Raw genomic sequence first — 20,796 nt, forward strand, 5'->3', positions numbered from 1 at the left:
TTATTTCAAATACTATGTTTTATTTCATTTTGTTGACACTCATTTACCTCTCTGGGGTGCTACAAGGAACATGTAGATTGATATACCAAACATGAATTGGTGCTTTATAACAATAGGTATCTATAATTTTGCTTAATTCTCTAACCTAAACTTATCATTAACTAACCGTAAATTATGTTTTAGTTTTGTGTATATATTTTATATTGTGAAGAATAAACAAAAATTCATTTCACCACCACATTTGCACTGTTAGCATACACAAATATCACTGGTTACAATCATTGGTAGCTGTTTTTTAAAAACACCAAATAACATTCACGCTTTCCATTGGTTTTTCATGATAACAATTTAATATTGATAAATTATAATAAACATGTCCATTACATTCTCTTTTTATCAATAAATATACTTGGTTGATAATTAAAGAACACAATGTTTATTGTAATAAAACTTGTGATCTATAACATCGAATTGTATAAATTAAAGTTTCCTTTCTCAATTGAAACAAACAACATATCCCACACTAAAAATGAGGATTTTACTATTGCCTTTTAGATCATTTTTTAACAATGTTTCTCTTCTTACTTTCAGCATCAGAAAATATAATTTTCTACACGTGTTTCATGCATACCACACAAACGTATATGTGACCAACATTTTACCTCTGATACATTTTTTTCCAATTTCCTTTCACCATTGTCATTATCATTAGTACAGTTTTCGTTTTGTCTTTAAAATGAAGTTGTACATGTTTCTTAATACTTCGAAACCAAATATATCAAAAAATAATTTTTTTCACTTACAAAATTTTCATGATATTTCTTTGACAATCATATTTGTTTTTAATTGAATTCAGCATATGATTCTTACTGCTTTATCACCTTTTATCTTATATTTCTTTTTCTTCATGCCAAATATTTTAAATATCAAATTTTTGCTCATTTCTTAAATTGAATTAACAAAATGGATTTTTTTATTCCACCAATATTGTATAAGGCTCAATTCCATTGAACACAGTGTTTTATATAGTAAACATCAGCATTTGTTTCTATTTTATTTCAAATACTGTTTCATTTCACTTTCTCGATAATCATTTACATCTTTGGGGTGCAACAGGGAACATGTAGAGTGATATATCAAACATGAATTGGAACTTTATAACAATAGGTATCTAGAATTTCCACATACCAGTGTGGATAGTTTTAAATATTTACAAACTTACAATTTACACACTATAAACAAATGTATCTTTTTTTCTTTTCTTTGCTTATTTCTCGAACCTAAACTTATCATTAACTAAACCTAAACTTTGTTTACTGCATTTTGTGTATATATTTTATAATGGGTGAAATAAACAAAACTTAATTTGGCTAATATCATTTGTAGTGGCATGCACTATTGACATATATAAAATCACAGGTGACAATCCTTGATTCCAGTTTCGTATAAGCACAAAATATCTATCATTATTTCGATTTGTTGTTCATGATAACAATTTAATATTGATACTTTGTAATAAACATTTCCAGTGCTTTTATCTTTTTAGCAATACATATACTTGGTTGATAATTAGAGGACACAACTAACCCTATACTTTGCTTTACTTTGTTTTGTATATATATTTTGTATTGTGTGGAATTAACAAAGATTCATATGCAGGAATCTGTTGATACATTCCAAGAATCCCAATGCGACCAACAAACTTGAAAGACTACAATTTCTTTTTACTATGACCAATAAGAAAGCTCAAGGACTAAGTTGTTGGACTCATCCTGATCACCATTTTAAATTATTGTTAACAGTAAGTTTAACATTTTAAGTACAGAATAATATTTCTTTTGACATTTATAAATTACTATTTTCTGTGACAGATGTTACTTTTTCAATATTGATTGTACCCTCTTTTGTGTTTTTAAATTTTGCATACAATAATATTAAGCACACCATACCAAGACCACAATTTCAGTATCTAATAAACTTCCTACCAAGGTCAATGTTTTCAAGTGACAACGGAGAGTATTCATGTTATGTTTCACATTTTTATGTTTTGAAATATTTTGCTGCTTAATATCAAATTCAGCAGATGAGTTCTTTCTTATGCATCAAACAATTACATTTTCTGATATTCATTCAAACTAATTATTGAAAATCAATTTCATATTTTCTTTACTAAAATATTACTATGCTTGATTTCATCAAGTGGTGCGAATCTGTTTTTTACACTAACAATGTGCACATTTTTTGAAGAATAAAGTTTTTTTTTTTTAAGGTGGTGAAGGTGATCCGGGGAGTTTTTTTTTTTTTTTTTTTTTCCAAAAAAGGTACTTTTTACGAATGGGTATCCAAGAAACATTCAGTATTTTGTCAGAAATTAAGATTTTCATTGACGACTCTCAATACTATCAGAAATGACCAATCTACACAATACAAACTAACTGTTTTGTTGGCTTTTTATTCTAACTCCAAACTAACCCATAACTACATATTGCTTTTATTTTGCAAATTTGATTTCCTTTAGTTTATATTGTGTAGCTGAATCAGAAATTGATTTAACTTTTGTCATTTGTAATTAACATGCTATCAGCGCAATTACTACAGTGTAATCACACATGATCTACCAAAATAAAAACACTTCAGATAAAGTCTTAAATAGAATTCAGTTCCTTACATGACATCTGATGAAGTCAGTACAAACGTTACAAACTAATACTTGAAAAACAATTTTACATTTACTGTACTACAATATCATATTTGTATAGAAGTAGAAATCTGGATACCTATTCTGATACCTAATAAAAGAAAGGACACTCTTTGGGGCGGATTTTGATGATAACAAGTCACTAATAAGAAATTATAATAAACATTGAAATAATTTAAGAATTTTACCAAAATAAAATTGCATGGTAATCACCCAATTTCTGCCACAAAATTTTGATTGGCAAAACTCATAAACAGAAAATATATATTTTCTAATTTCATCTTTTTTTTTTACATAATCTGATTTGATGTTTTCCTAAATATTCAAATCACTATTTTTTTGCTGCTTAATATCAAATACAGCAAATGAGTTATTTTTTATGCATCAAACAATTACAGTTTCTCATTCATCCAAACTAATCACTGAACATCAATTTCATATTTTCTTCACTAAAATATTACTGTGCTTGATGTCATCAAGTAGAGCGGATCATTTTTTTTTCATTTGTTCACACATTTTTCCAATTTATATATATTTTGTCTAAGATTCCTAGCCTATGTCATTGCATACCAATCTGTTTATTAAAAGTTAAGGTTCACTGTAAACACATACGTTACACCAAAATAAAAACGCTTCAGATAATGTCTTGATATTCAATTAAGTTTCTCACATGACATCTTATGAAGTTAGTAGAAATGTTACAGACTTTTGAATCTCAAACACTTTCAATACTGTGCACTGATATTTTCTTTTTTGGAATATAAGCACATTCATGATTTTTTTTACAAACGCCAACAAATGTCACATTTTGTAGCAATGTACTGAAACAATTATAAAAATAGGTATCTAGGAAAAGGCCACTACATATGTTATAAATTCCAAATTTCCACAACCTGGCAAATACTGGTACACGCTAGCAAATTTAGATTTGCAATTACAGAATATGATTCTAATTTTTTCCTTTGCTCTTTATTCTAACACTACACTAAGTTTACTGTGTTATTTCGCTACAGTTGATATTGTGTAGAACAATAAGAAAATCATAGTGAACAATGCATTCAACAAAATTTCACACAAATTTCTAGATACCTATATCTAATAAGTTCAAAAGAAAGGACACACTTAGGGAGGTATTTTGGTGGTCAAGTCACTAAATAGAGATTAGCTGGTTTCCCGGCATAGCCCAGGATGTAATAAAGATTGAGTGAAATACATGTTCTAGCTGGTTTCTAGGCGTTGCCAGGGATGTAATATAGACACATTATGTTGTATATTACCTGTTCTCTTCTCCCTAAGGTAAAACAATTTCATATACATGCTGTAAATTACCTACGCTAGGGATAAAACATGAACAATACCAGTCCTAGGGTAGATAAAACAAATAATACATAGAGATGAAAGATTCCTCTCCCCTAAGAATAAAACATATATTCAATATCTGCTTTTGTTTTTTCATTGTTTATACGGTCCCGAGCAACGCCGGGTAGCCCTGCTAGTCTATATATATAAAAGGCAAAAATCGGTGTGTATGTATGTATGTATGTATGTATGTATGTTTGTTTGTAACGCTAAAACTTTTGAAAGACGGAACCAGAGTTGACAAATTTGGTATCATATTGCACCTTGATCACCCGGATGACAAATATCGAAATTTCACGTCAAACGGACCAGTAGAAAGGGGTCAACTGATCGTTTTTCTCCTAGGGGGGCCCCCAAAAAAACCTGTCATTTTAACGTTATTCAATACGTGTCACGTGACGTGACGTCAGCTCAAACTTTTGACAGACACAACCAAAGTTGACAAATTATGTATCATATTGAACCTTGATCACCCGCATGACAAATATCGAAATTCCACACCAAACGGACCATTAAAAGGGGGTGAACTGATCATTTCTCTCCTAGGGGGGCCCCCCAAAAAACCTGTCATTTTAATGTTAATATTACATAATCCAAAAACGCTTAGTCATGTCACGTGACGTGACGTCAACATCCAGTAATGGCGAACAAATGTAAACAAACACTTTGTTTTACCGATACTTTTGTAATTTCTCTTCTGCTTTGTTCTAGAGATTATTAAACTCCATGACAATGTCTCCAACGTATTTAACTGGTTAAAAATAGTATTTATACAAGAGTTTTAACGAAAAATATCAGGAAAAAATGTACAGGAATAAAAAAAAATTCAGCTTTCAAAATATTCGTCGATAAAAAAACCGATCTTTATATTTACGCTAGCCATTTTGTATATTACCACGTGACCTGCTATCTCTTAAACTGGAGGGGGGGGATCCACTTGAATCCAACAAAACCAGTAATTTTTTTTTTCTATTATATATACATCATTTTCTATAAAATTAAGTGTAGACTTTATAATTAAAACAAAAAATGTTATTCATACTAAAAAAAAAAAAACGCTTAGTCATGTCACGTGACGTGACGTCAACATCCACTAATGGCGAACAATTGTACCTATTTACTATGCCTCCCCACGGGACAGAGTTAGACACCAGGGTCGTTTTTTAACGTGGAGAAAAGGTACAAAAATAAACATTGTCTCAGTCGTGGAGGATTTCTCCTCCACCGAAAGAGAACAAGAAATAGAAGTGCAGCATCTGAAGAACAGATACTACACTTTGATCTTGACCAAAAGGCCAAGAATGCGAACAATTGTAAATAACAACTTTTTTCACAAAACCAACACCGTCTTTCTTTTTTTTTCTCTCTCTTTCTCTCTCTCACCCACTTACTCTTCCCTCTCTCTCACCCTCTTTCTCTTGACGTCACACCACTGTTAAACTGTGGGGGGGGGAACACATTCCCAGGCATTATCTCCTATAGATGCACATTTTATTAGAAATTCAGCTTTCAAAATATTAGACGATAATAAAAATATAAAACCAACACCCTCTTTCTCTTTTCTCTCTCTCTCACCAACTTACTCTTCTCTCTCTCTCACCCTCTTTCTCTTGACCTCCTACTACTGTTAAACTGTGTGTGTGTGTGGGGGGGGAAGAGGCAGCTTGAAAACCAACAAAAACAGTGCACAGTTTCCCAAGCATTTGGGGTGGGAAGGGGGGGAAGAAGCCGAGCGCACAGTTTCGTGTGAGAGAGAGAGAACAATTCTCAACCTATATACTCAACAAATTTTTTATCTACAGATTTGAAAGTTTGTATATAGGGTATTCAGACATATGGAAATATATCTAGCATAATCTATCTATTATATCTATAAAAGTGAAAATGTGTGTGTGTGTGAGGTAGCCAGAGAGAGAGAGAGAGAGAGAGAGAGAGAGACAACAATTCTCAACCTATATATTCAATACATTTTTTATCTACAGATTTGAAAATTTGTATATAGGGTATTCAGACATATGGAAATATATCTAGCATAATCTATCTATTATATCTATAAAAGTGAAAATGTGTGTGTGTGTGTGTGTGTGTGTGTGTGTGTGTGTGTGTGTGTGCGTAAGAGAGAGAGAGAACAATTCTCAACCTATATACTCAACGTATTTTTATCTACGGATTTTAAACTTTGTATATAGGGTATTCAGACATATAGAAATATATCTAGCATAATCTATACATTATATCTATAAAAGTGAGAATGTGAGTGTGAGAGAGAGAGAGAACAATTCTCAACCTATATATTCAACAAATTTTTTACCTACAGATTTGAAAATTTGTATATTGGGTATTCAGACATATGGAAATATATCTAGCATAATCGATCTATTATATCTATAAAAGTCAGAATGTTTGCGTGTGGTTGTGTGTGTAAGGTTGCGAGAGAGAGAGAGAGAACAATTCTCAACCTATCTATTCAATAAATTTGTTATCTACAGATTTGACCATTTGTATATAGGGTATTCAGACATATGGAAATATATCCAGCATAATCTATCTATTATATCCATAAAAGTGAGAATGTGTGCGTGAGAGAGAGAGAGAGAGAGAGAGAGTAAGTACAATTCTCACCCTATATATTCAACAAATTTTTTATCTACCGATTAGAAAATTTGTATATAGGGTATTCAGACATATGGAAATATATCTAGCATAATCTATCTATTATATCTAGAAAAGTGAGAATGTGTGTGAAAGAGAGAGAGAGAAGAGAGAGAGAGAGAACAATTCTCAACCTATATATTCAACTAATTTTTATGTACAGATCTGAAAATTTGTATACAGGGTATTCAGACATATGGAAATATATCTAGCATAATCTATTATATCTATAAAAGGTAGAATGTGTGTGTGTGTGTGTGAGTGAGTGAGTGAGTGAGTGAGTGAGAGAGAGAGAGAGAGAGAGAGAACAATTCTCAACCTATATACTCAACAAATTTTGTATCTACAGATTTGATAATTTGTATATAGGGTATTCAGACATAAGGAAATATATCTAGCATAATCTATCTATTATATCTATAAAAGTGAGAATGTGTGTGAAAGAGAGAGAGAGAGAACAATTCTCAACCTATATATTCAACAAATTCTATCTTTACAGATTTGAAAATTTGTATATAGGGTATTCAGACATTTGGAAATATATCTAGCATAATCTATTATATCTATAAAAGTGAGAATGTGTGTGTGAGAGAGAGAGAAAGAACAATTCTCAACCTATATACTCAACAAATTTTTTATCTACAGATTTAAAAATTTGTATATAGGGTATTCAGACATATAGAAATATATCTAGCATAACCTATCTATTATATCTATAAAATGACCATGTGTGTGTGTGAGAGAGAGAGAGAGAGAGTGAGAGAGAGAGAGAGAGTCAGAGAGAGAGAGAGAACAATTTTCAGCTTGTGTGTGTGTGAGAAAGAGAGAGAGAGAAAGAGAGGAAGGAAAATTCTCACCCTATATATTCAACAAATTTTTTATCTACATATTAGAAAATTTGGATATAGGGTATTCAGACGTATGGAAATATATCTAGCATAATCTATCTATTATATCTATAAAAGTGAGAATGTGTGTGTGAGAGAGAGAGAAAGAGAGAGAGAGAGAACAATTCTCAACCTATATATTCAACTAATTTTTTATCTACAGATTTGAAAATGTGTATATTGGGTATTCAGACATATGTAAATATATCTGGCATAATCTATGTATTATATCTATAAAAGTGTGAATGTGAGTGATGGAAAGAGCAAAAAATTCTCAACCTATATAACCTATAAAAGTGAGAATATGTGTGAGAGAGAGAGAGAGAGAACAATTCTCAACCTATATATTCCACACATTTTTGGGCACAGATTTGGAAATTTGTATATAGGGTAGGCAGACATATAGAAATATATCTAGCACAATCTATCTATTATATCTATAAAAGTGAGAACTTGTGTGTGTGTGTGTGTGTGAGAGAGAGAGAGAACAATTCTTAACCTACATACTCAACAAATTTTTTACCTACAGTTTAGAAAATTTGTATATAGGGTATTCAGACATATGGAAATATATCTAGCATAATCTATCTATTATAACTACAAAAGTTAGAATGTGTGTGTGAGAGAGAGAGAGAACAATTCTAAACCTATATATTCAACAAATTTTTTATCTACAGATTTGAAACTTTGTATATAGGGTATTCAGACATATGGAAATATATCTAGCATAATCTATCTATTTTATCTATAAAAGTGAGAATGCGTGTGTGTGAGATAGCGAGAGAGAGAGAGAGAAAAAGAGAGAGATAAAAATTCTCAACCTATACATTCAACAAATTTTTTATCCACAGATTTGAACATTTGTATATAGGGTGTTCAGACATATAGAAATATATCTAGCATAATCTATCTATTATATGTATAAAAGTGAGAATGTGTGTGTGTGTGAGAGAGAGGACAATTGTCAACCTATGTATACAACAAATTTTTTATCTACAGATTTCAAAATTTGTATATTGGGCATTCAGACATATTTTAATATATCTGGCATAATCTGTCTATTATATCTATAAAAGTGAGAATGTGTGTGATAGAGAGAGAGAGAACAATTCTCAACCTATATACTCAACAAATTTTTTATCTACAGATTTGAAAATTTGTATATAGGGTATTCAGACATATGGAAATATATCTAGCATAATCTATTATATCTATAAAAGTGAGAATGTGTGTGTGTGTGTGAGAGAGAGAGAGAGAGAGAGAGAGAGAACAATTCTCAACCCATATACTCAACAAATTCTTTATCTACAGATTTTAAAATGTGTATATAGAGTATTCATACAAATAGAAATATATCTAGGATAATCTTTCTATTATATCTATAAAAGTGAGAATGTGTGTGTGTGTGAGCGAGAGAGAGAGAGAGAGAGAGAGAGAACAGTTCTCAACCTATACATTCAACAAATTTTTATATATAGGGTATTCAGAAATATCGAAATATATCTAGCATAATCTATTATATCTTTAAAAGTTAGAATGTGTGTGTGTGAGAGATAGAGAGAACAATTCTCAACCTATGCACTCTACAAATTTTTTATCTACAAATTAGAAAATTTGTATATAGGGTATTCACACATATGGAAATATATCTAGCATAATCTATCTATTATATCTATAAAAGTTAGAATGTGTGTGTGAGGTAGCCAGAGAGAGAGAGAGAGAGAGTAAGAACAATTTTCAACCTATATATTCAACAAATATTTGATCTACAGATTAGAAAATTTGTATATAGGGTATTCAGACATATGGAAATATATCTAGCATAATCTATCTATTATATCTCTAAAATTGAGAATGTGTGTGTGAGAGAGAGAGAACAATTTTCAACCTATATACTCAACAAATTTTTTTATCTACAGATTTGAAAATTTGTATATAGGGTATTCAGACATATGGAAATATATCTAGAGTAATCTATCTATTATATCTATAAAAGTGAGAATGCGTGTGTGTGTGAGAGAGAGCGACACAGAACAATTCTCAACCTATATATTCAACAAATTTTTTATGTACAGATCTGAAATATCACATTTGTATAGAAGTAGAAATCTTGATACCTACTCTGATACCTAATAAAAGAAAGGACACTCTTTAGGGCGGATTTTGATTATAACAAGTCACTAATTAGAAATTATAATAAACATTCTAATAATTTAAGAATTTTACCAAAATAAAATTGCATGGTAATCACCCAATTTCTGCCACAAAATTTTGATTGGCAGAACTCATAAACATAAAATATATATTTTCTAATTTCATCTTTTTTTTTTCTTTTTACATAATCTGGTTTGATGTTTTCCCAAATATTCAAATCACTATATTTTGCTGCTTAATATCAAATACAGCAACTGAGTTATTTTTATGCATCAAACAATTACATTTTCTCATTCATCCAAACTAATCACTGAACATCAATTTCATATTTTCTTCACTAAAATATTACTGTGCTTGATGTCATCAAGTGGAGCGGATCATTTTTTTTTCATTTGTTCACACATTTTTCCAATTTATATATATTTTAAAGATTCTTAGCCTATGTCATTGCATACCAATCTGTTTATTAAAAGTTAAGGTTCACTGTAAACACATATGTTACACCAAAATAAAAACGCTTCAGATAATGTCTTGATATTCAATTCAGTTTCTCACATGACATCTTATGAAGTTAGTAGAAATGTTACAGACTTTTGAATCTCAAACACTTTCAATACTGTGCACTGATATTTTCTTTTTTGCAATATAAGCACATTCATGATTTTTTTTACAAACGTTAAAAACTTTCACATTGTGTAGCAATATACTGAAACAATTATAAAAATATTTGTTTTTATTTTGAATGATGCAGGGCATTTGAAGAGAGATTTTTCTAACAAAATGAAAGTATAATTTTTAGCAATAGGTATCTAGGAAAAGGCCACTACATATGTTATAAGTTCCAAATTTCCACAACCTGGCAAATACTGATACATGCTAGCAAATTTAGATTTGCAATTACAAAATATGATTCTAATTTTTTCCTTTGCTCTTTATTCTAACACTACACTAAGTTTACTGTGTTATTTCGCTACAGTTGATATTGTGTAGAACAATAAGAAAATCATAGTGAACAATGCATTCAACAAAATTTCACACACATTTCTAGATACCTATATCTAATAAGTTCAAAAGAAAGGACACACTTAGGGAGGTATTTTGGTGGTCAAGTCACTAAAAAGAGATTAGCTGGTTTCCCGGCATAGCCCAGGATATAATAAAGATTGACTGAAATACATGTTCTAGCTGGTTTCTAGGCGTTGCCAGGGATGTAATATAGACACATTATGTTGTATATTACCTGTTCTCTTCTCCCTAAGGTAAAACAATTTCATATACATGCTGTAAATTACCTATGCTAGGGATAAAACATGAACAATACCAGTCCTAGGGTAGATAAAACAAATAATACATAGAGATGAAAGATTCCTCTCCCCTAAGAATCAAACATATGTTCAATATCTGCTTTTGTTTTTTCATTGTTTATACGGTCCCGAGCAACGCCGGGTAGCCCTGCTAGTCTATATATATAAAAGGCAAAAATCGGTGTGTATGTATGTATGTATGTATGTATGTATGTTTGTTTATAACGCTAAAACTTTTGAAAGACGGAACCAGAGTTGACAAATTTGGTATCATATTGCACCTTGATCACCCGGATGACAAATATCGAAATTTCACGTCAAACGGACCAGTAGAAAGGGGTCAACTGATCGTTTTTCTCCTAGGGGGGCCCCCAAAAAAACCTGTCATTTTAACGTTATTCAATACGTGTCACGTGACGTGACGTCAGCTCAAACTTTTGACAGACACAACCAAAGTTGACAAATTATGTATCATATTGAACCTTGATCACCCGCATGACAAATATCGAAATTCCACACCAAACGGACCATTAAAAGGGGGTGAACTGATCATTTCTCTCCTAGGGGGGCCCCCCAAAAAACCTGTCATTTTAATGTTAATATTACATAATCCAAAAACGCTTAGTCATGTCACGTGACGTGACGTCAACATCCAGTAATGGCGAACAAATGTAAACAAACACTTTGTTTTACCGATACTTTTGTAATTTCTCTTCTGCTTTGTTCTAGAGATTATTAAACTCCATGACAATGTCTCCAACGTATTTAACTGGTTAAAAATAGTATTTATACAAGAGTTTTAACGAAAAATATCAGGAAAAAATGTACAGGAATAAAAAAAAATTCAGCTTTCAAAATATTCGTCGATAAAAAAACCGATCTTTATATTTACGCTAGCCATTTTGTATATTACCACGTGACCTGCTATCTCTTAAACTGGAGGGGGGGGGATCCACTTGAATCCAACAAAACCAGTAATTTTTTTTTTCTATTATATATACAGCATTTTCTATAAAATTAAGTGTAGACTTTATAATTAAAACAAAAAATGTTATTCATACTAAAAAAAAAAACGCTTAGTCATGTCACGTGACGTGACGTCAACATCCACTAATGGCGAACAATTGTACCTATTTACTATGCCTCCCCACGGGACAGAGTTAGACACCAGGGTCGTTTTTTAACGTGGAGAAAAGGTACAAAAATAAAAATTGTCTCAGTCGTGGAGGATTTCTCCTCCACCGAAAGAGAACAAGAAATAGAAGTGCAGCATCTGAAGAACAGATACTACACTTTGATCTTGACCAAAAGGCCAAGAATGCGAACAATTGTAAATAACAACTTTTTTCACAAAACCAACACCGTCTTTCTTTTTTTTCTCTCTCTTTCTCTCTCTCACCCACTTACTCTTCCCTCTCTCTCACCCTCTTTCTCTTGACGTCACACCACTGTTAAACTGTGGGGGGGGGGAACACATTCCCAGGCATTATCTCCTATAGATGCACATTTTATTAGAAATTCAGCTTTCAAAATATTAGACGATAATAAAAATATAAAACCAACACCCTCTTTCTCTTTTCTCTCTCTCTCACCAACTTACTCTTCTCTCTCTCTCACCCTCTTTCTCTTGACCTCCTACTACTGTTAAACTGTGTGTGGGGGGGGAAGAGGCAGCTTGAAAACCAACAAAAACAGTGCACAGTTTCCCAAGCATTTGGGGTGGGAAGGGGGGGAAGAAGCCGAGCGCACAGTTTCGTGTGAGAGAGAGAGAACAATTCTCAACCTATATACTCAACAAATTTTTTATCTACAGATTTGAAAGTTTGTATATAGGGTATTCAGACATATGGAAATATATCTAGCATAATCTATCTATTATATCTATAAAAGTGAAAATGTGTGTGTGTGTGAGGTAGCCAGAGAGAGAGAGAGAGAGAGAGAGAGAGAGAGAGAGAGACAACAATTCTCAACCTATATATTCAATACATTTTTTATCTACAGATTTGAAAATTTGTATATAGGGTATTCAGACATATGGAAATATATCTAGCATAATCTATATATTATATCTATAAAAGTGAAAATGTGTGTGTGTGTGTGTGTGTGTGTGCGTAAGAGAGAGAGAGAACAATTCTCAACCTATATACTCAACGTATTTTTATCTACGGATTTTAAACTTTGTATATAGGGTATTCAGACATATAGAAATATATCTAGCATAATCTATACATTATATCTATAAAAGTGAGAATGTGAGTGTGTGAGAGAGAGAGAACAATTCTCAACCTATATATTCAACAAATTTTTTACCTACAGATTTGAAAATTTGTATATTGGGTATTCAGACATATGGAAATATATCTAGCATAATCGATCTATTATATCTATAAAAGTCAGAATGTTTGCGTGTGGTTGTGTGTGTAAGGTTGCGAGAGAGAGAGAGAGAGAACAATTCTCAACCTATCTATTCAATAAATTTGTTATCTACAGATTTGACCATTTGTATATAGGGTATTCAGACATATGGAAATATATCCAGCATAATCTATCTATTATATCCATAAAAGTGAGAATGTGTGCGTGAGAGAGAGAGAGAGAGAGAGAGAGAGTAAGTACAATTCTCACCCTATATATTCAACATATTTTTTATCTACCGATTAGAAAATTTGTATATAGGGTATTCAGACATATGGAAATATATCTAGCATAATCTATCTATTATATCTAGAAAAGTGAGAATGTGTGTGAAAGAGAGAGAGAGAAGAGAGAGAGAGAGAACAATTCTCAACCTATATATTCAACTAATTTTTATGTACAGATCTGAAAATTTGTATACAGGGTATTCAGACATATGGAAATATATCTAGCATAATCTATTATATCTATAAAAGGTAGAATGTGTGTGTGTGTGTGTGAGTGAGTGAGTGAGTGAGTGAGTAAGAGAGAGAGAGAGAGAGAACAATTCTCAACCTATATACTCAACAAATTTTGTATCTACAGATTTGATAATTTGTATATAGGGTATTCAGACATAAGGAAATATATCTAGCATAATCTATCTATTATATCTATAAAAGTGAGAATGTGTGTGAAAGAGAGAGAGAGAGAACAATTCTCAACCTATATATTCAACAAATTCTATCTTTACAGATTTGAAAATTTGTATATAGGGTATTCAGACATTTGGAAATATATCTAGCATAATCTATTATATCTATAAAAGTGAGAATGTGTGTGTGAGAGAGAGAGAAAGAACAATTCTCAACCTATATACTCAACAAATTTTTTATCTACAGATTTAAAAATTTGTATATAGGGTATTCAGACATATAGAAATATATCTAGCATAACCTATCTATTATATCTATAAAATGACCATGTGTGTGTGTGTGAGAGAGAGAGAGAGTCAGAGAGAGAGAGAGAACAATTTTCAGCTTGTGTGTGTGTGAGAAAGAGAGAGAGAGAAAGAGAGGAAGGAAAATTCTCACCCTATATATTCAACAAATTTTTTATCTACATATTAGAAAATTTGGATATAGGGTATTCAGACGTATGGAAATATATCTAGCATAATCTATCTATTATATCTATAAAAGTGAGAATGTGTGTGTGAGAGAGAGAGAAAGAGAGAGAGAGAGAACAATTCTCAACCTATATATTCAACTAATTTTTTATCTACAGATTTGAAAATGTGTATATTGGGTATTCAGACATATGTAAATATATCTGGCATAATCTATGTATTATATCTATAAAAGTGTGAATGTGAGTGATGGAAAGAGCAAAAAATTCTCAACCTATATAACCTATAAAAGTGAGAATATGTGTGAGAGAGAGAGAGAGAGAGAACAATTCTCAACCTATATATTCCACACATTTTTGGGCACAGATTTGGAAATTTGTATATAGGGTAGGCAGACATATAGAAATATATCTAGCATAATCTATCTATTATATCTATAAAAGTGAGAACTTGTGTGTGTGTGTGTGTGTGTGAGAGAGAGAGAGAACAATTCTTAACCTACATACTCAACAAATTTTTTACCTACAGTTTAGAAAATTTGTATATAGGGTATTCAGACATATGGAAATATATCTAGCATAATCTATCTATTATAACTACAAAAGTTAGAATGTGTGTGTGAGAGAGAGAGAGAGAACAATTCTAAACCTATATATTCAACAAATTTTTTATCTACAGATTTGAAACTTTGTATATAGGGTATTCAGACATATGGAAATATATCTAGCATAATCTATCTATTTTATCTATAAAAGTGAGAATGCGTGTGTGTGAGATAGCGAGAGAGAGAGAGAGAAAAAGAGAGAGATAAAAATTCTCAACCTATACATTCAACAAATTTTTTATCCACAGATTTGAACATTTGTATATAGGGTGTTCAGACATATAGAAATATATCTAGCATAATCTATCTATTATATGTATAAAAGTGAGAATGTGTGTGTGTGTGAGAGAGAGGACAATTGTCAACCTATGTATACAACAAATTTTTTATCTACAGATTTCAAAATTTGTATATTGGGCATTCAGACATATTTCAATATATCTGGCATAATCTGTCTATTATATCTATAAAAGTGAGAATGTGTGTGATAGAGAGAGAGAGAACAATTCTCAACCTATATACTCAACAAATTTTTTATCTACAGATTTGAAAATTTGTATATAGGGTATTCAGACATATGGAAATATATCTAGCATAATCTATTATATCTATAAAAGTGAGAATGTGTGTGTGTGTGAGAGAGAGAGAGAGAGAGAGAACAATTCTCAACCCATATACTCAACAAATTCTTTATCTACAGATTTTAAAATTTGTATATAGAGTATTCATACAAATAGAAATATATCTAGGATAATCTTTCTATTATATCTATAAAAGTGAGAATGTGTGTGTGTGTGAGCGAGAGAGAGAGAGAGAGAGAGAGAGAACAGTTCTCAACCTATACATTCAACAAATTTTTATATATAGGGTATTCAGAAATATCGAAATATATCTAGCATAATCTATTATATCTTTAAAAGTTAGAATGTGTGTGTGTGAGAGATAGAGAGAACAATTCTCAACCTATGCACTCTACAAATTTTTTATCTACAAATTAGAAAATTTGTATATAGGGTATTCACACATATGGAAATATATCTAGCATAATCTATCTATTATATCTATAAAAGTTAGAATGTGTGTGTGAGGTAGCCAGAGAGAGAGAGAGAGAGAGTAAGAACAATTTTCAACCTATATATTCAACAAATATTTGATCTACAGATTAGAAAATTTGTATATAGGGTATTCAGACATATGGAAATATATCTAGCATAATCTATCTATTATATCTCTAAAATTGAGAATGTGTGTGTGAGAGAGAGAGAGAGAACAATTTTCAACCTATATACTCAACAAATTTTTTATCTACAGATTTGAAAATTTGTATATAGGGTATTCAGACATATGGAAATATATCTAGAGTAATCTATCTATTATATCTATAAAAGTGAGAATGCGTGTGCGTGTGAGAGAGAGCGACACAGAACAATTCTCAACCTATATATTCAACAAATTTTTTATGTACAGATCTGAAATATCACATTTGTATAGAAGTAGAAATCTTGATACCTACTCTGATACCTAATAAAAGAAAGGACACTCTTTAGGGCGGATTTTGATTATAACAAGTCACTAATTAGAAATTATAATAAACATTCTAATAATTTAAGAATTTTACCAAAATAAAATTGCATGGTAATCACCCAATTTCTGCCACAAAATTTTGATTGGCAGAACTCATAAACATAAAATATATATTTTCTAATTTCATCTTTTTTTTTTCTTTTTACATAATCTGGTTTGATGTTTTCCCAAATATTCAAATCACTATATTTTGCTGCTTAATATCAAATACAGCAACTGAGTTATTTTTATGCATCAAACAATTACATTTTCTCATTCATCCAAACTAATCACTGAACATCAATTTCATATTTTCTTCACTAAAATATTACTGTGCTTGATGTCATCAAGTGGAGCGGATCATTTTTTTTTCATTTGTTCACACATTTTTCCAATTTATATATATTTTAAAGATTCTTAGCCTATGTCATTGCATACCAATCTGTTTATTAAAAGTTAAGGTTCACTGTAAACACATATGTTACACCAAAATAAAAACGCTTCAGATAATGTCTTGATATTCAATTCAGTTTCTCACATGACATCTTATGAAGTTAGTAGAAATGTTACAGACTTTTGAATCTCAAACACTTTCAATACTGTGCACTGATATTTTCTTTTTTGCAATATAAGCACATTCATGATTTTTTTTACAAACGTTAAAAACTTTCACATTGTGTAGCAATATACTGAAACAATTATAAAAATATTTGTTTTTATTTTGAATGATGCAGGGCATCTGAAGAGAGATTTTTCTAACAAAATGAAAGTATAATTTTTAGCAATAGGTATCTAGGAAAAGGCCACTACATATGTTATAAGTTCCAAATTTCCACAACCTGGCCAATACTGGTACATGCTAGCAAATTTAGATTTGCAATTACAAAATATGATTCTAATTTTTTCCTTTGCTCTTTATTCTAACACTACACTAAGTTTACTGTGTTATTTCGCTACAGTTGATATTGTGTAGAACAATAAGAAAATCATAGTGAACAATGCATTCAACAAAATTTCACACACATTTCTAGATACCTATATCTAATAAGTTCAAAAGAAAGGACACACTTAGGGAGGTATTTTGGTGGTCAAGTCACTAAAAAGAGATTAGCTGGTTTCCCGGCATAGCCCAGGATATAATAAAGATTGACTGAAATACATGTTCTAGCTGGTTTCTAGGCGTTGCCAGGGATGTAATATAGACACATTATGTTGTATATTACCTGTTCTCTTCTCCCTAAGGTAAAACAATTTCATATACATGCTGTAAATTACCTATGCTAGGGATAAAACATGAACAATATCAGTCCTAGGGTAGATAAAACAAATAATACATAGAGATGAAAGATTCCTCTCCCCTAAGAATCAAACATATGTTCAATATCTGCTTTTGTTTTTTCATTGTTTATACGGTCCCGAGCAACGCCGGGTAGCCCTGCTAGTATTTATATAAGTATAAGTATAAATAAATAATACTAAGTATAAATTTATACACAGATACGAACATACGTATATAACTATTTGGTCTGAGGAAAATCAGAAGATTGTAAAGCAAGAAAAAATAAGGGTTGATATCTCAGAAAATGCGCTTATTTATTTTAAATAGTATGCGGGAATTGTTTCAAATTGGTGAGTTTTATGGGGTTTAACAAAGGCTAAGTAATTGTAAAGCTACTGTATTTATTTATGTTATGTTTGACTTTCATCTTCGTCGCCAACTGTTATGTTTGCAGGTTGAACCAAATAACGTATAAGGCAATACAAATGAAGACTCAACAAAACAAAGGTAGATCAATAAGAAGTGTATTAGGAAAAGTATATTTACAGTATATTTACATAATGGTTGTTAAGTAAGAGAGTCTTGGCTGGAGAACATATCTGCTCTCGGCTCGGCCTTCGGTGCCTTCTGGTTAACACACACTCAGACTAACCGAGTCTTGCTATTTATGTGTAATATTATCCACATATGTAAATGAGTGGGTGCCACCATAACAATTTATTTTATTTTTATTTTATTTATTTATTTATTTTTTGCCTTATGTTTGCATTGAAAAATTGTTTTTGAATTTGTACAATTGCATTTTTACTTCGAGGGGATGTTATTATCCTAACAGCTTCAGAAATGCATAGGCGATAAGATTTGGATCCTGAAGTATGTGATTTGTATTTACCGAGAATAGACCAATGGTTGGAAAGGGATCCTAAGTAATTTGCGATTGTATTTTTCGGTCGCCCACACGGAGAATAGAACCTTCAATCTTCAAGAGATTATCAGTTTTACAATTGGTTTTCAAAGTACTCTAACTATTGCACCACAGTTACTTGCGCAGTGGTTAGAATACTTGGAAAAATCAATTGTAAAAATGATATTTTCATGGCTTCTGTGAGCTGCGACGTTGTTTTACTGTGTAAATAATATATAAGAAAAATTATATATATATATATATATTTATATATATATATATATATATATATATATATATATATATATATATATCTTAATATATATTAAATCCCCCGAGACAGTGTTTCATGGTAAACAACTGATGATCCCTTAAAAAATAAATTATTACTGGTACTATTGTGAATTCGAGAGAGCAAGTTGATGCAGTGATTGAAGGTGACTGAATGACGAAATAGTTTTCTAACGAATGATAGAAAAATATTTTTTATGTATGGTTTTAAGGGTTAAAAACTTCCAAGACTATATATATGTACATTCTCTCTCTCTCTCTCTCTCACACACACACACACACACACACACACACACACACACACACACACACATATATATATATATATATATATATATATATATATATATATATATATATATAGAGAGAGAGAGAGAGAGAGAGAGAGAGAGAGAGAGCCAGCATTGCCAGGGCGAAACATATTTCATAAATTGATTGACTAGCTAATTAGTTAATTGATTGATTTTTTTTTATCTGTTACTCTATCAAAAATGTATTTTGTTTCACAAAAAATTGTCGATATATTTTCAAATTCGGACAAGCGAAGTTATCTTTGAAAATCCATGGCTTAAGAATTTTTTCTTTATTACAATACTTTGTTTGAAATTTGATGGATTAAGAAATATTGTAATCTATTCCATTTTTATCTTCATTATCATTTCTTTTTTTTTCTTTTTTTTACATGGAATTCACCACTTATCAAGGCCCAATGGCCACTCAGGGATAAGGGTTATTGTGTGTACAGTAATCAAAGGGATAGTGTAGCAATAGTATTGGAGAATTGGTAAGGTGTCATTACTTAGGGGGGGCGGTTCATCAGAAATTTGTTTGTGTTGGACTTGAAGACATCCAGGTTGAAGTTGGGAGGGAAACAGACAAGCAGAACAGAGTTCCACAGGCGTGCAGTTCTAAGAAAGAAGCTTTGTTCATGGTATCTACGTTTTGATTTAGGCACAGAGAGGGAGTGGGGAAAATTATTGACGGTGGTTTCAGCTAGTCGGGTGCTCTTTGAGAAAGATTGGCGAGGGGGGACCCGGGAATATAGCTCAGACGAGCACCTGCCATGAAAATAACGATAGAATAATGACAGGCTCGCTACGTCTTTTCTGTGGGAAAGAGGTTGCAGGGTAGAGAAAAGGGCATCCTACACTAAGCCACGGAGTCTATTTTGTACTCTGTCAAGGCAGGATAGGCTTTTTTTAGCAGCCCCCGCCCAGATGTGGCAGCAGTACTCCATCTTTGGACGTACTTTGCTCTTATATAGATAGAGAATTGCATCATTAGTGAGATATCTCCTGGAGCGGTAGAAGGATCCCACCATTTTCCCAGCGACCTTGGCCACAGACTTGATGTATGTGTTCCATTTAAAATCAGGTGTAAAGGTCAAACCCAGGAGCTTATCAAAGCCTGGGGCCTCCCTTAGACGAGAGCCATCCATTTCAATTGGTGCCAGATGGGGATCAGAGCGTTTATGATGTAGAGATAGGAGCTTGGTCTTAGATGCATTAAAGGTAACCAGCGACCTCTTTCCCCACTTTACCATGCGCTCAAGATCAGAGGAGAGAGAATCAGAGAGAA

At 31.6% G+C, this 20,796-nt stretch overlaps 2 pseudogenes; both read right to left on the reverse strand.

The window, feature by feature from the left end:
• Positions 1-5,231: 5,231 nt before the first annotated feature.
• LOC145292572 (U2 spliceosomal RNA) lies at positions 5,232-5,365 on the reverse strand (annotated as a pseudogene).
• A 6,880-nt stretch (positions 5,366-12,245) lies between these two features.
• LOC145292542 (U2 spliceosomal RNA) lies at positions 12,246-12,379 on the reverse strand (annotated as a pseudogene).
• Between the last annotated feature and the right edge of the window lie 8,417 nt (positions 12,380-20,796).

The sequence above is a fragment of the Euprymna scolopes genome, chromosome 13 (genome assembly GCF_053919585.1).
Source record: "Euprymna scolopes isolate OS-2025 chromosome 13, ASM5391958v1, whole genome shotgun sequence".
Taxonomy (NCBI): Eukaryota; Metazoa; Mollusca; class Cephalopoda; order Sepiida; family Sepiolidae; genus Euprymna; species Euprymna scolopes.